Consider the following 14,136-nt stretch of genomic DNA (forward strand, 5'->3'; position numbering starts at 1 on the left):
ATATTCTGTGGGCCCTTTTTCACAGGTTTCTGAGAGAATGATGTGCATTGTTGACCATGCATGAGTCATACTCTAATGATCTTGTTGACAAGTATAATTGATTGCAAGGAAACTACACTTGACAAGGCTCAGTCTGCTTGCTTTGCAGAATTTGAGTGTCCTACCACACAGTGTTGCTTCAGGACAACAGGAAAAAAGTACCATTCTCCCTGAAAAGTCCTTTTAGATATATCCTGGCTATCAAATGTCAATACAGCTGACAAAGTGGCCAGCAAACTGCAAGAACTAGATATCACATGGTGATTATAAAAATTTACAGCTGTCAGCTAAAATGAGAATATCTCCCATGGGTGTGGATGTAAAATGTGAGGATTAGCTGATGAAGCATTCTGCTCTGGCTTTTTCTTTCATGAACTAAGATCACAGAGATGTGAGAATGTCATCCACAAGGTTCAACAAAAAGTTCTCCAAAATTTAAAGCATGATACTGAATTTGTTTAAAATCTCTCTTTTTTAAAAATCTTATTTATTTCAGACAGAGAGATAGAGATAGCAACAGAGACAAGGAGTAGGGAGGAGAGGGAGAAGCAGGCTCCCCATGGGGCAAGGAGCCCTATGCAGAGTTCAGCCAACTGAGCCACCCAGGTGCCCCTAAAATATCTTTCTTATATAAGACAGAATTTTTAAACTACTTTGAAAGGCACGGTGAAGTTGTTATTTGGCAAGATAAACTCAGAAATGATTAAAATGCACTTTAATTAGTATCATGCATTTTAAACATTGTATCATATTGCTAAGTAATCATTACTTGTGGCATAGGTATTGCTGTCATGTTAAGGGTGTTGCTCATTTAAAGATAAAAGCAGGGTCATCAGTCTTTTCAATCATGTCCAGAGAGGTCTAGGGTTTTGGGGAAAAGTAGAGCTGTGCCTAAATTTGATTCAGTATTTTCCCTTCTCTAAAGAGGAATTTCTTATGATTCAATGCATTTATATAATTGTTTTGAAACATGCCTTTATCAAGAAATGTGGATGAACTCAGTACTTTGTTATTAGAATTTTGTCTGGATATGGATGGAGTCCTGTTTAATACAGGAAAGTGGCTAATTCAGCATTGTGTATAGATAAGTGGAAAGTACAGAAACTTCCTAGAAGTGAAGCAGAAACAGGTAAGAATGAACAACAACAATAACAAAGGAATTAACAAAAGGCACATAAAGTTTGTTTCCTATAGATCACCTATTACTCTCCCAAGCCATCTAATTGCCAAATTCATGAGATTAATCTACCTTCTTAGTACATAATTCTCTGTCAAATCACTTCCTTTCCAACTCAAAACTTTATTATCTCTCTTGGATATGTGCTATCTGGATTTCTCTATCTTCAGTTTCTTTCCATAAGATCTACATTATTAGGTTACTTTTCTAAAGCACAATTCTGATCACAATATTTATATACTCACAAATGTTACTACTCAGTAAAGCCATAACAAATTAGTATGACATTAAAGTCATCCATTTTTTGGCCTCCATTTATTATTGCCGAGGTACTTTCCACTCTTTCCCTTCAGTTATGCAAGTAAATTAGATATGCCATGCATGATACCCACTTTTAATATGGCCTTTCTTCACTCGAATTTCCCTGCTAGCATATATGACTTTATCTTCAGTATTAATCTTGGAACCAGTGTAAAATATTGGAGAAGCCACTTTTTACAATGCACTCAGAAAACATGCAATATACTGGGCTTGTATGTAATAACTTTATGGAGAAAGTGTTTCTGGTAAAAATAAATTTCTTTCTAACAATTTAAATGGGAAAATATCAATTGGATGAGTTAATAAGCAGTGGATATTGATAATACATGCACATGTATGATCTTGAAGCATCTGAGGCCACAAGTAGTGAACGTGAGCTAAAGTTACAAAGAGGTAGATATATAAATAATTAGAAGCAGTAAGAGAGCATCCTTGTACAACCTGAGAAAAGACTGTAAGAGGAATTCCAGCAGGCATGAGCACAGGATGTTAACTCCTGTTCAGAAGGCAAACTATATAATAATTCCACAACATGAAGATGACTCTACAAGATAGGAGTTACCACAACATTGTCAGTAAGAGGAAGTCTTTCCTGACAGCACGTCTCATAATATCCATCCAGCTGTTAATGATACCACCTAATTGGGGTATGGATTTCAAATTTTGTGATTTTTTTTGAGAAATAACCCTTTCTATTTCTGTAGAATTTTAAAGTCCTTTTTTTTTTTAAGATTTTACTTATTTATTCACGAGACACACACACATACACACACACACAGAGAGAGAGAGAGAGAGAGAGAGAGGCAGAGACACAGGCAGAGGGAGAAGCAGGCTCCATGCAGGGAGCCCGACATGGGACTCGATCCCGGGGCCTCCAGGATCACACCCTGGACTGAAGGCAGCGCTAAACCTCTGAGCCACCCGGGCTGCCCTTAAAGTCTATCTTGACCCTAATGGTTCAAGAGACTGCACCATTAAATGCACATAAGAGGTAAGACCCTAGAGAATGCCTAAGTGCTTATTTGGAGACTGGTCCATTTTCAAGGTCACTATAACACTTGCAATCAAGGAAGTTAGGGCATTCTAAGTCTATTCCTAAAATGATAGTTTGCTTAGTTTCCATTTAGCAAGTTCAAAGCACGTTCTATTTAGTAGGGTTTAGCTGTTTATTCTTTCAAAAATAACTTACAAATCAGGCACAACCTGAGTCTTATGACTACTACAATTACTTTTTGAATTACTTAATAAAGAAAATGTAGTATATTAAGTAAAGCAAAGGCTGTATATTATTTTTCCCTTTTTGAGCCTCGGTTCAAGAATCTTGGGATGACTCCAAGATGCATAAATCTTAATGATACCCCTCATTAGCATCATATCAGCATTGATATTCTACCTAGAAAAACAAAATTCTTTGTAAAAGAATAATAAAGACTAACAAGCATATGGAACTAATAGAAAATAGCAGTGAAAAAGACAACATACACAAGTTCAAACATTTGATGTTTTTTAAGATTCTCCTCTTATGTGTGTTTTTCTTTATTTTCATGCACTGGCTGCAAAGTGTTTTTTTTTTATTTATAGATTTTTAAATCCATTGAATAGATAAGATGTTAATATCTCAGTATTACACCACTTTGAATTTCAGAAGTTAATTGGAAAAAACAGAAAAGTATAACTAAATCAATGACAGGAATCATCATAGATTTTTAAGCCGTAATACATGCTTTTCAACTGGGATATTTTCTGTGTACATTTTCAAAATATTTTATGGGATTCTATAAGCACCAAGGCTCAAAATTTGAGTTCCAAGTGAGATTGTGACAAGTTCTATTTGCACATTTTATCCCTCTTACATTTTAGATAGTGCTTCCCTATACTTTTAGAATTAACATCAAGTTATGCCATATCCATTTTCACAAGTTTTGTTCCACCATAAAATAAATAATTTAGCAAGTGATAGCTATAAAATGTTTGAGTATAACTCTTAGGATCGATTAAGGTAAGAAACAGATTCTTTGAATTTTCTCATTGAGATTGGAGTTCAGGGAGTAAAATCACCCTCCCCAGGCTCAGAAACTATAGTTTCAAATCTGTATACATTTATTTATTCCTTAAGGCTTAGATGTGTTACATTGGAAGAACCAAGCTGGACAATCACATGTCTCTCAATTAATTCAGTTTGCTTTAGCTCATGAAGAAAGAAAAGATAATCTCCATTAAAAAAATAATAACTGTTCCAGAGAATCTTCACAGTTGCAAGGATCATGGTATGGTGGTGATATAGATATATTTGGGGTGAAGAAATCAACAGTAGCATTCAAAGGGCACATGCTACTTTTTAAGAAAGGGATAAAAAGAATCCATGTGTATGAAAATGATTTTTCATTTTACTACAAAATTACAACTTGGGGTTTTCTTCTCTGATCTTCAGATTCTATTTACACACACAGTGATAGAGGTGTGATTGCTATCAGATACTTCAAGAACCTTGTTTGTAATATTTACCCTCTTAGTTCTATGAGACTAGGGATTGGAACAGAATATAGCCTCTAGACTACAGACCATGCCTCCTGTGTTACTTTGCTTATATGTGGGTGCCTTTTTCTGGATCTGTGTAAATATGTCAACACTCAAGCATAAATTCCAATAAATATTTTGGACAGCCCTGTGAACATAGCTTGATCCCTCACACTCCCCCACCTTTTAAAATAAAGTGATCAATAATTATAAGACAACAAAAAGCTTAACCCAGTGATGAATTGAGGTGCAGAATGTTACTATCTGTCTGCCTAGAACATTAGAGAATTTATCTTAGATGAAATGTACATGAAATGTGAGAAGGGGATATTTAAAGCTGACAACATATTATTCCTTCAACTAAAAGATGAGTGTACCTCAGCAATAAATAGAAGATACATTTGCAACATGCCATTAATACTTCTAACACCAGAAGCCAGTGTAATAGAGGACTCGTTTGATGAAAAAGCTGTGCCTCAAGCAGAATCTTCCTGAAGAGATAGTCACCAAGATGGCCAAAGGTATCTCTGGATACAGTTATCTTAAGCTTTAAATGGAGAAGACCCTCATTATTGCTCATTTGAACCATAGTGTCTGGCGTAATATAGATGCTCCAAAAATACCTACTGACTGTTTTTATTGAATAAAATCTATTTAAATCTGTATGCCAAAATAGATTGAATCACATATTGTGGAATATTTTTTTTAACATTTTAAGAGGAGAATGTAAACTAGATATATAATCATAATTTAAAAGAAAATAGTGTGGTTAGGAAAAATTCCAAAGTATTAAATAAAAAGCAGGATTTTGTTTTAAACAGTGAAATAAACAACTTCCACAAACCAAAACCATAAAAATTTGATAGGAAATGTCTCTAAAAATCTCATGGTAAATTAGAAAGTACTGCAATCATCCACCATCTGGTGATTGTTTATAAAAAGAATTGTACAGGGATCTAGACATTTCTATTGGGATTTAATGAGTTCGTTAGAAGGAACCAGAATGCACAAAATATTCTCTACAAGTGTTCTAATTAGATGGTGTTCCACTTTCATGCAATAAAGGTACTGGTATGTGGATATACAGTTCTCCCTTCAACTTTATAATATGTGTGACTGCTACCTCATTCATGTTTTAGATCCAATGTCTTTACAGAAGTTTGTGTGTATGTGAGACTTGAGGGTAGAACATTCAAGGAAATATTTAAGGACTTTGAGATTCCATCTTGAATAATTGTGGTCAAGATTAAATGATAATCCTGCTCTAAAATTAAATAAAATCATTTTGACAGAATGATAAAGATGAGTTTTCAATGTTCAAAAATTCTGTTGATACAATAACCACTTAAGCAAACATTAATTTACTGAAATTTATATTTTATTTATTTTTTCTTTTCATTGGTAGAAAACAATTCTCCATTTTCTCTAATTGAATCTTTAACAAGACAGCATTGAATTTGACTGCTTCTTTGAATAACTTGTGTCTCTTTAATTTTTTCTCAAATATTGTTAGAATCAGAAAATCTGTTTGCCTAAAGGACATCTGGAAAAGTTAACACTGCTCTTTTTTACTACCATTGTGAGTTTATCAGTGATTATAGAGTGGGAAAAAAATGAATACATGAACTTTTTAGGAAATACATCAAGCCATTAACTGACATAAGATGTATTGAATTTTCTCTCCAATTAATCAGTCAAATCATGTCACCTTCAGTACTATTTATTAATTTTTCTGAACTATCAAAAATAACCTAAAATGTGGTCATATTTAAGGCAAAAATTGTTCCTTTTAAAAAAGTTTCTATTGCAAATTAGCTAAGTTTACAGGCTACTCAGTTTAGTAGAACAATGTGGAAACATGCAAAAAGGTCACAAGAGGAAATACTTATTAAAATAGTAGATAACAGTGGAATCAAGATTTATATAGAGATAAATAATAAATCTATTACAAACTAATTGCAATGTGAAAATATTAAATATCACTATTAAATATTAAATGTCACTATATGTGTATATGTTATATTACTGTCTACTTATGTGCATTTATTAATTAAATTTTAATATAGGGCATATGGAGTGTTCCTTCTTCTTAGTAATTTCTTCCATTTGAGTGGATCTGAATTACAGTGGAATTGTATGTGTATCATTGAGGCAAAACATTGCATTGTCGTGAATTGTGGGTCCCGATTAAAGGTCTGAGTTGGGACCAAAAGAATTAAATTCTAGGACTATTTGTCTGATAATAGATAACTGAATTTCATTACCTTCGATTTTTTCTGGTCCAATTAAAAGTATTTAGTAGAGAATTTTTCTCTCTACTATTTTATAAGCCATTGTTGCTTCCTAAGTCCATTTTCAAGGATGTTGATAATGACATCATTTATATTTTATTATGACTAACAACTTCTATTGTTTTATATTTAACAGGGAGAAAGCTGCTTTCAATCTGTCCCATTTTGGGGTTACATTGGGATGAAATATCCACTTTTTATTTTAGATAAATCATAAGCCTTACTAAACATCAATATTTCCAGTAAGCTACACATGGGCAAAACAAACAGACCCATGTGCACGGTTACACTTGTCTGATTTTAGAATTAAAGATAAACAGAGTCAGCCTAAGGCAAATTTGTGGTGAAAGAGATGTAAGCGTACATCAACTCATCTACTCCATCTGTTTGCTTCGAGAACGAAACATCTTTTTCTAAGCTTTGACAACCCTCTTCCTCCTTCCTTCCATGCTCCCTATCATGATATAGAATGACATAATTATTATATATCTGCTGGTTTAATATTTGAATTGAAAGAGCGTAAATGGAAAAATTAATATAGAACCCCTGTTGCTTTATTTTGTAGTCAAGTTTGTATGCTAAGTATGCAATTAATAAAACTAAGAAATACTATGTCAAAATCTGTCTTGAAAATGGAAAGGCATGAGAGTGAGCCCATGGAGCTCTATATTGTTCTAAAGTTTGCATGTGTGTGTAACAGAAATAGATATAAGAACATCATACACCTGATTTTTTCTTTCTCCAAGCCTCTTAAAATTAACTTACCTTATGAAGTTCAGTAACACTAAATTTTATGGCTGTTAATATAAAAAATCCCTGTTATACATCATTCTTTACTAAAGAGTTTCTAAAGGTGTGGTCTACCTATGACTTGTAGGTACTCTAAGAGACTCTTGTCAAGATGTTCGCAAGCTCAAAACAATTTTTATAAAACCAAGAGATTATTTATCTTTTCTACTATGTTGACATAAGTACTGATGCTGTAAAACCAATGGTGTATAAAAATGATGCTTCTTTAGTACAAATCAAAGTAGTATTCTCAAAAGGTACTAATTGTCATTGCATTCTTCGTTGTTAGGAAATTATCTTAAAAAAAAAGAAAAAAAAACGATCCATTTAAGATTGTCCTTCATGGAACAGAAAAACTAATGATTGTACTTACTGTCAACCCGAAGTAAATGTGTTTTTCGATATTCTGTGTGACATAAGGGCAAGTAGACTAAAAGCACTTCTGATGCATATATGAAGATGATCGTTGTATTGAAGAAAAGTGCTTGTGTGATTGTGAGATTTGTGAGCCCAGTTGGCCATTTTTTATTGGAATCCCATTTGTATTTGGGAAAACAACTGGCAGACAAACTTTGATTATTTCAGACTTGGACATTAGACTAATGTTTTCTGAAAAAAAATAAAGAAATGTCTGTTTGAAAAACAAATTATAATATTGCCAACCCTAAGATTCAAGCTTTTAAGGGAAAATTAGATTTTGGGAAAACTTGTGTCACTTAAGATTGACAGATTATAGACTGAATACTTAAATTTCTCTCTCTCTTTTTTTTCAAAGATTTTACTTATTTGTTCATGAGAAACACAGAGACAGGCAAAGACACAGGCAAAGAGAGAAGCAGGCTCCCTCCAGGGTGCCTGATGCAGAACTCAATTCCAGGACTCTGGGATCATGCCCGGAGCCAAATGCAGACCGAAGCCACCGAAGCCACTAAGCCACCGAAGTCTCTTTTTGATGAAAGTAGTGATAATAATGATTGTGATTATTTTGGATACTATGTAATGACGTGTCAAAATATGAAAGATCTGCCTAACTCAGCAACCAATATTTTCCAAATACCAACTCTTGATGTTGCATTGGATGAAGTTAAAAAAGATGGAATAGCAATGCAAAATGTTACAAAATTATGCCTGAGTAAAGTGTAAGGTAGAATGTAGGAAAATACAAATTTTCCATGGTATTTATGACTTGGTATTACACATGGCAATAAACCTTTAAGAAATTCTGACTCATTAAGTGTTATTTAGTAACAAAGAGAATATTGATGATTATTTTAATAGACGTTAAAATGTCGTTCCTCTTTCTTACCACTATGTCTATATGAAGCCAGATTTTGTTCTTATATTTTAACCAAAAATTACAAAACCATATATTGAAATGCAGACCACAGGTATTAGAAACCAGCTAATTTCTATTAAGCCAAATATTTTAAAAATTGCAAAAACTGCAAACAATGTTTTTTACATATTGCTCGTAATTTAGAAAATACTTATTTTTCACAAAAATTGGTAATAGTTAATATGTAATGAGCTTATTGTTATATTTAATAACATAAATCAATATTTTAAAATAATCATATGTTTATTAATATAGTAAATATTGATAGACCTAAGCCATCTAACCACTCTGCATTCCTCAAAAATTTTCAAGGTTATAAATGTTTCCCAAGAACAAAAATTGTGAGAACATCTACTTTTTTACATTTTTACCTTCATAGAACCTATAAATGTCATTATATTAGACCTATAGCTGAGCTAGTTTGTACAAAAATTCTCAATAAGATATGATGGTTATCATTCTCAAGGATGTGCGAATTTTATACTACTAAAAATGGAATTTTGAAAGGAGGAAAATCTTTATGTCATAATCTTATGATTTCAGTGGATACTAAACTTTGATATTTGAATATTTACACAACTTTGATCAAGTTTAGTAAGGATTCTTTTTTCAACTTTGGTAAATCACTTAAGCTTGTTATAATTCAGTTTCCCATTATAAAAACTACCTCCATTATTCTTATTAATTATCCTGTGTCAAATAATTAACACATACTTGTCAAATCTGTTTTCATGTGCAGATTCCAAAGATATCCTAAGATAATGACAAAATTCTTTACAAGTGATACATATGGGAATGGATAATGGATATATTAAGGCGATATGGAAAAGCAAAGAAAACATTAAAATTTAAAATGTTTACTATTGTTTAGTTAATTTAAGGATTAGGTGAAATATGATCATGTTCAAAAGGGTTTAATGTAATAAAATTATTATAGAAAAAAGGTGCTGGAGAGATATGACTTTGGGTATAAAATTAAATAATAAAATAATATTGCACATAAAATTTTCCAGTTTGCAAGTGTCATGGTATTTAAAATACTTTTCTTTTTTTTAAGATTTTATCTATTCATGAGAGACACAGAGCGAGGAGCAGAGACATAGACAGGGTTCCCTGTGAGAAGCGTGATGCAGGACTCAATCCCAGGATCCTGTGAGGAGCATGATGCAGGAATCAATCCCAGAATCCTGTGATCACAAACTGAGCCAAAGGCAAAAATGCTCAACCACTGAGCCACCCAGGTGCCCTTTAAAATGCTTTTTTTAAAAAAGAAAAAGTAGCAGTAAGCCTCATTGCATAAACAATAAGAATTAAGTCATCTATAAAAGTATCAGAACATTTAGAAATTTCCTTAATGTATATTGTAAACCTTTAAAAATTTCCATAACTACAATCTACATTATAATTGAATATAGCATAGTTTATCTTGAGTATTCTAATTTAATATTATATTTAATACTATATAAAATTATATTATATATAGTAATACAATTATAGTAATAATTATATATAATATATAATAATATATTATTATATGTTTTCTTCAACTAGTCAGTTAGATCTTGAGAGTAAAGCTAATGATGGTAATGCTACCTAACTTTTCTTGAAAGTCTAGTATACATAGACATGGTGGAAGGAATTGTCTGTTGTCTGTAAACTTAAGACTACACTATGCTATAGAGATTGACATAACTAACTGGAATACATTCTCCTTGACAATCATGGTCCCTGGCATAAAGAATATGAGGATACAATAGAAAGACACTTTTCATCTGGAAGATTAACTGTATTGTGTTCAAATCAACAATATAGGAGTCAAACATGTGTTGTTCCTGGACAGATTCAGATAATTTTATATAATTTATATCATTTATAAATCATAAAAATTTAACCACTTATCTGTCAACAGTTGCATCCCTATTTGAAAACAGCCTCTAAACTACCCACAGGCAGATGAAAGGATGAGACAGAAAACACCTTATCAGACCATTTAGCTGGCTGCTGCATTTTAAAATTCTAATTGGTTTGATGTTATCTACTAATACCTGAAATATTTCATACTGTCCTTCCTCCTATCCAATGTAAAAATAAATGAATAAGTAAATAAAATAATAATTTCTGAATTTTGCATAACACATAATGGAAAATGTGCATTCTTAACCCTTTACCTTCATTTACCTAAATTTAGATGCAAAGGCGAGGTTATATAAAGGAGACTAAGTAACCCAATTAAGTGAAGAATGAAAACATTACAAAGTTAGATACAAATTATGGTAATTTGAAATAAGGAGATCTTTTACAACACAGGAAAAATGAGGAAGTTAGATTTTATATTACATTATTTTCTCTTTGAGTTCATTTCTAATTAACTCACAAGTTTGGGCTTCTAGTGTGCCCAAGAGCAATGCTTTCAGCAATTCGTATTGGGTCCCTTTTGATTACATCACACAGCCTCCTGTAAATTGTCCTTTCAGGGTGTTTGTTTGTTTTGGCTGATGAGATTTTCTCAACAACAATTTAAGAAATTAAAAAGGACTATGTCTTCTTTACCTCATGCCACTAAATTGAGAGTAGGTAGGAAAATTCACAAGGCTTGATACAGAATGTGGTTTTCAAGTAAATCGTAGAATTTTGCATACTCTTTCATTTAGTAATAAACAACAACAAAATAAAGCTTAAACCTTAATATGCTATAAAGAATTTAAGAGGAACATATTTTTGAAATTTTAAAGACAATGGTCAACATATGGGGGGGAAACAAACTTGTTTTTACTTTTCTTTGCCATTAATTAGTAAATTTAAATATAATTACACTTGAAAATATATATGTAAAATATAGTTAAATATATAAATAAAATAAATATATTTATTATTTTAAATGTACAAAATTAAATTTAAAAATTATATTTATTAAGCTGTGAACTGTGCTAGATGTTGGAAATGCAAAAGTAAAAAAATAAAATTACAGTGCATAGGGAATACAAGTATGCCAATAAGTAAAATTAAGCTACTTGCATTGCTTGAGGTACAGTCCCATAGGGAAAGAAGTATTTGTGTCTTTTTTAGAAACCAAATTCAAAGGTATTATGTGTTTTTGTGTGTGTGTGCATGCTTATATATTTATGTATGTCTATATATTTTTTGCCATTCCGAAGCTAACTTAAAAGACTTACTTTGTAAACATGTCCTTCTGCAATCTACCTGAAATAGTCTTACTAAAACACATCAGGGGACTTTGTTGTGGTCATGTTTTTTGGTATTTTTCTATTCAAAATGTACAAAAGATGAACTTTTTATACACTTCAGTATTTTTTTAAAGATTTTATTTATTTATTCATGAGAGACAGAGAGAGAGAGAGAGGCAGAGACACAGGCAGAGGGAGAAGCAGGCTCTATGCAGGGAGCCCGACATGTGACTCGATCCAGGGTCCCCAGGATCATGCCCCGGGCTGAAGGCAGTGCTGAACCGCTGAGCCACCCAGGCTGCCCTCAGTATTTTTAAAAAAGATTTTATATATTAGAGAGAGCAAGCATGAGCGAGGGGAGGTGGGGTAGAGGGAAAGGGAGAAGCAGACTCCCTGCTGAGCAGGGACCTAGTATCCTGGGACCAAGGATCCTAGGACCCCAGGATCATGACCTGAGCCCACAGAGATTGCTTCACCAAGTAGGTCACCCAGGAGCTGCTAGGATTTATTTTTAAGTATAAATGCCATTTGGACAATAATCAAAATTGAAGAAAAATAGAGGATTCACTTCATTCTGTTATTGATTTATGAATTTTAGAAATGGATTTGTGTATATGCAAATGGTGAGGAAATAGAACTGAGTTGTAAGAATCATCAATTGCATGATCAACAAATAGATGTCACAAGTTTTCCCAAGACAAGTGTTGGTTCTCTTGGTTTCCCAAGACGACTCACCCCGTCCAGGATAATTTTATCCATGACAGTGTGCTTTATCTTCCAATCATCATTGTTGTTTCATTACATGTTTTCTAATTAAATCACACCAAATAGACTGGGAATAACTAGGTACTTGGGACAGTAATGCTGGTGTGCAAACTATCCTTAGGAAGTGGGAAAGCCTAAAGTCAATTTAACAAGTTAAAATATAGAGGTAGAGCATATGAGATCATTCCCTTAGGGAAGAAATGTATCATCTAAAAATAAGTCAGTATTATCTATAGTAGGATTTACTGTGATTTTCTTATTTTAAGTGCCCATATTTTATGTTGCAACAACCTGAAGAAAAGCCAACCCAGTCTCACTTTTATTTGTGTTTTCTTTCACTGAATAAAAAGCAAATTTATTAAAGGGCTTCTTTTTTATTTTATTTTATTTTTTGTCAAATCAGAAGTAGAAAAGATTTCGTATACAAGGCTTAAAATATTTGGAAAGAGGAGACATAAATGCATATTTCAGAGGAAATTTGACTTTTATAACACAAAATTATAAATCCAATTATTAAAAAATCTTGCAGCAAAGAGGAGCACAGAGGAATTGTATGAATTCTTGTCATTGCACATTTCTGCATGAGATACTTTTGCATAGTTAAGCTTTCCTGTGAATAGAGATACAGATACATAGATACATCTATAGATATGTGTATCTATTGACCTGTATCTCTAGATCTATCTATATTTATCTATGCATCTATATCTATTGCATTTAAAGATTTATTCTATTGAAAGACTTGTGGTCAGATTGTGTTTCTGTTACTTATTAGCAGAGAAGTTAGACTTCTAACTTCTCTTGAAGCAGGATCCGATGAAATATTAAATGTGACTTAGTTTTCTGAACTTTGACCACAAATAACAGGTTCAAGACCATTTGCATAAGACAAGCCAAGAAGTTATGAAACCTACTCCGTGACTCTTAGTTCATCCCTGTTCTAAATTTTATAAGAAAAGTCAAGGAGGCTGATCAGGAATGACAGAAGTGGGGATTTCATAGAGAGAATTGACAGTATACAGTCCACATCAATGCATAGCTCTGTGGGGGGAGGAAATGAACGTATTCACTCATGTTCTGCAATAACGAAGATAAGCTTCAGAGAAATTTAAAGCAGCTTGACATTGGTTTCGTTGGATCTGGGTTTGTCATGTGAACTGGTTTCTACTCATACTCTAGGCTGGCTAGACCTATCCCTGATTTCAAATAGAAGCGGAAAGGCAAGAATGGAAGTAAAGCCATCATCTAATGGCTTGACAAAGATTTCTACTTCCTATTGGTTGCAGATGGATACTGAGAATGAATATTCCATCAACTTAGTTGAAAAGAGCTTTCATTCAAAAATATAAAGGAGGTATGTATACAATGGAATATTACTCAGCTATTAGAAATGACAAATACCCACCATTTGCTTCAACGTGGATGGAACTGGAGGGTATTATGCTGAGTGAAGTAAGTCAGTCGGAGAAGGACAAACATTATATGTTCTCATTCATTTGGGGAATATAAATAATAGTGAAAGGGAAAATAAGGGAAGGGAGAAGAAATGTGTGGGAAATATCAGAAAGGGAGACAGAACGTAAAGACTGCTAACTCTGGGAAACAAACTAGGGGTGGTAGAAGGGGAGGAGGGCGGGGGGTGGGAGTGAATGGGTGACGGGCACTGGGTGTTATTCTGTATGTTAGTAAATTGAACACCAATAAAAAATAAATTAA

The sequence above is a fragment of the Canis aureus genome, chromosome 14 (genome assembly GCF_053574225.1).
Source record: "Canis aureus isolate CA01 chromosome 14, VMU_Caureus_v.1.0, whole genome shotgun sequence".
NCBI classification, from domain to species: domain Eukaryota; kingdom Metazoa; phylum Chordata; class Mammalia; order Carnivora; family Canidae; genus Canis; species Canis aureus.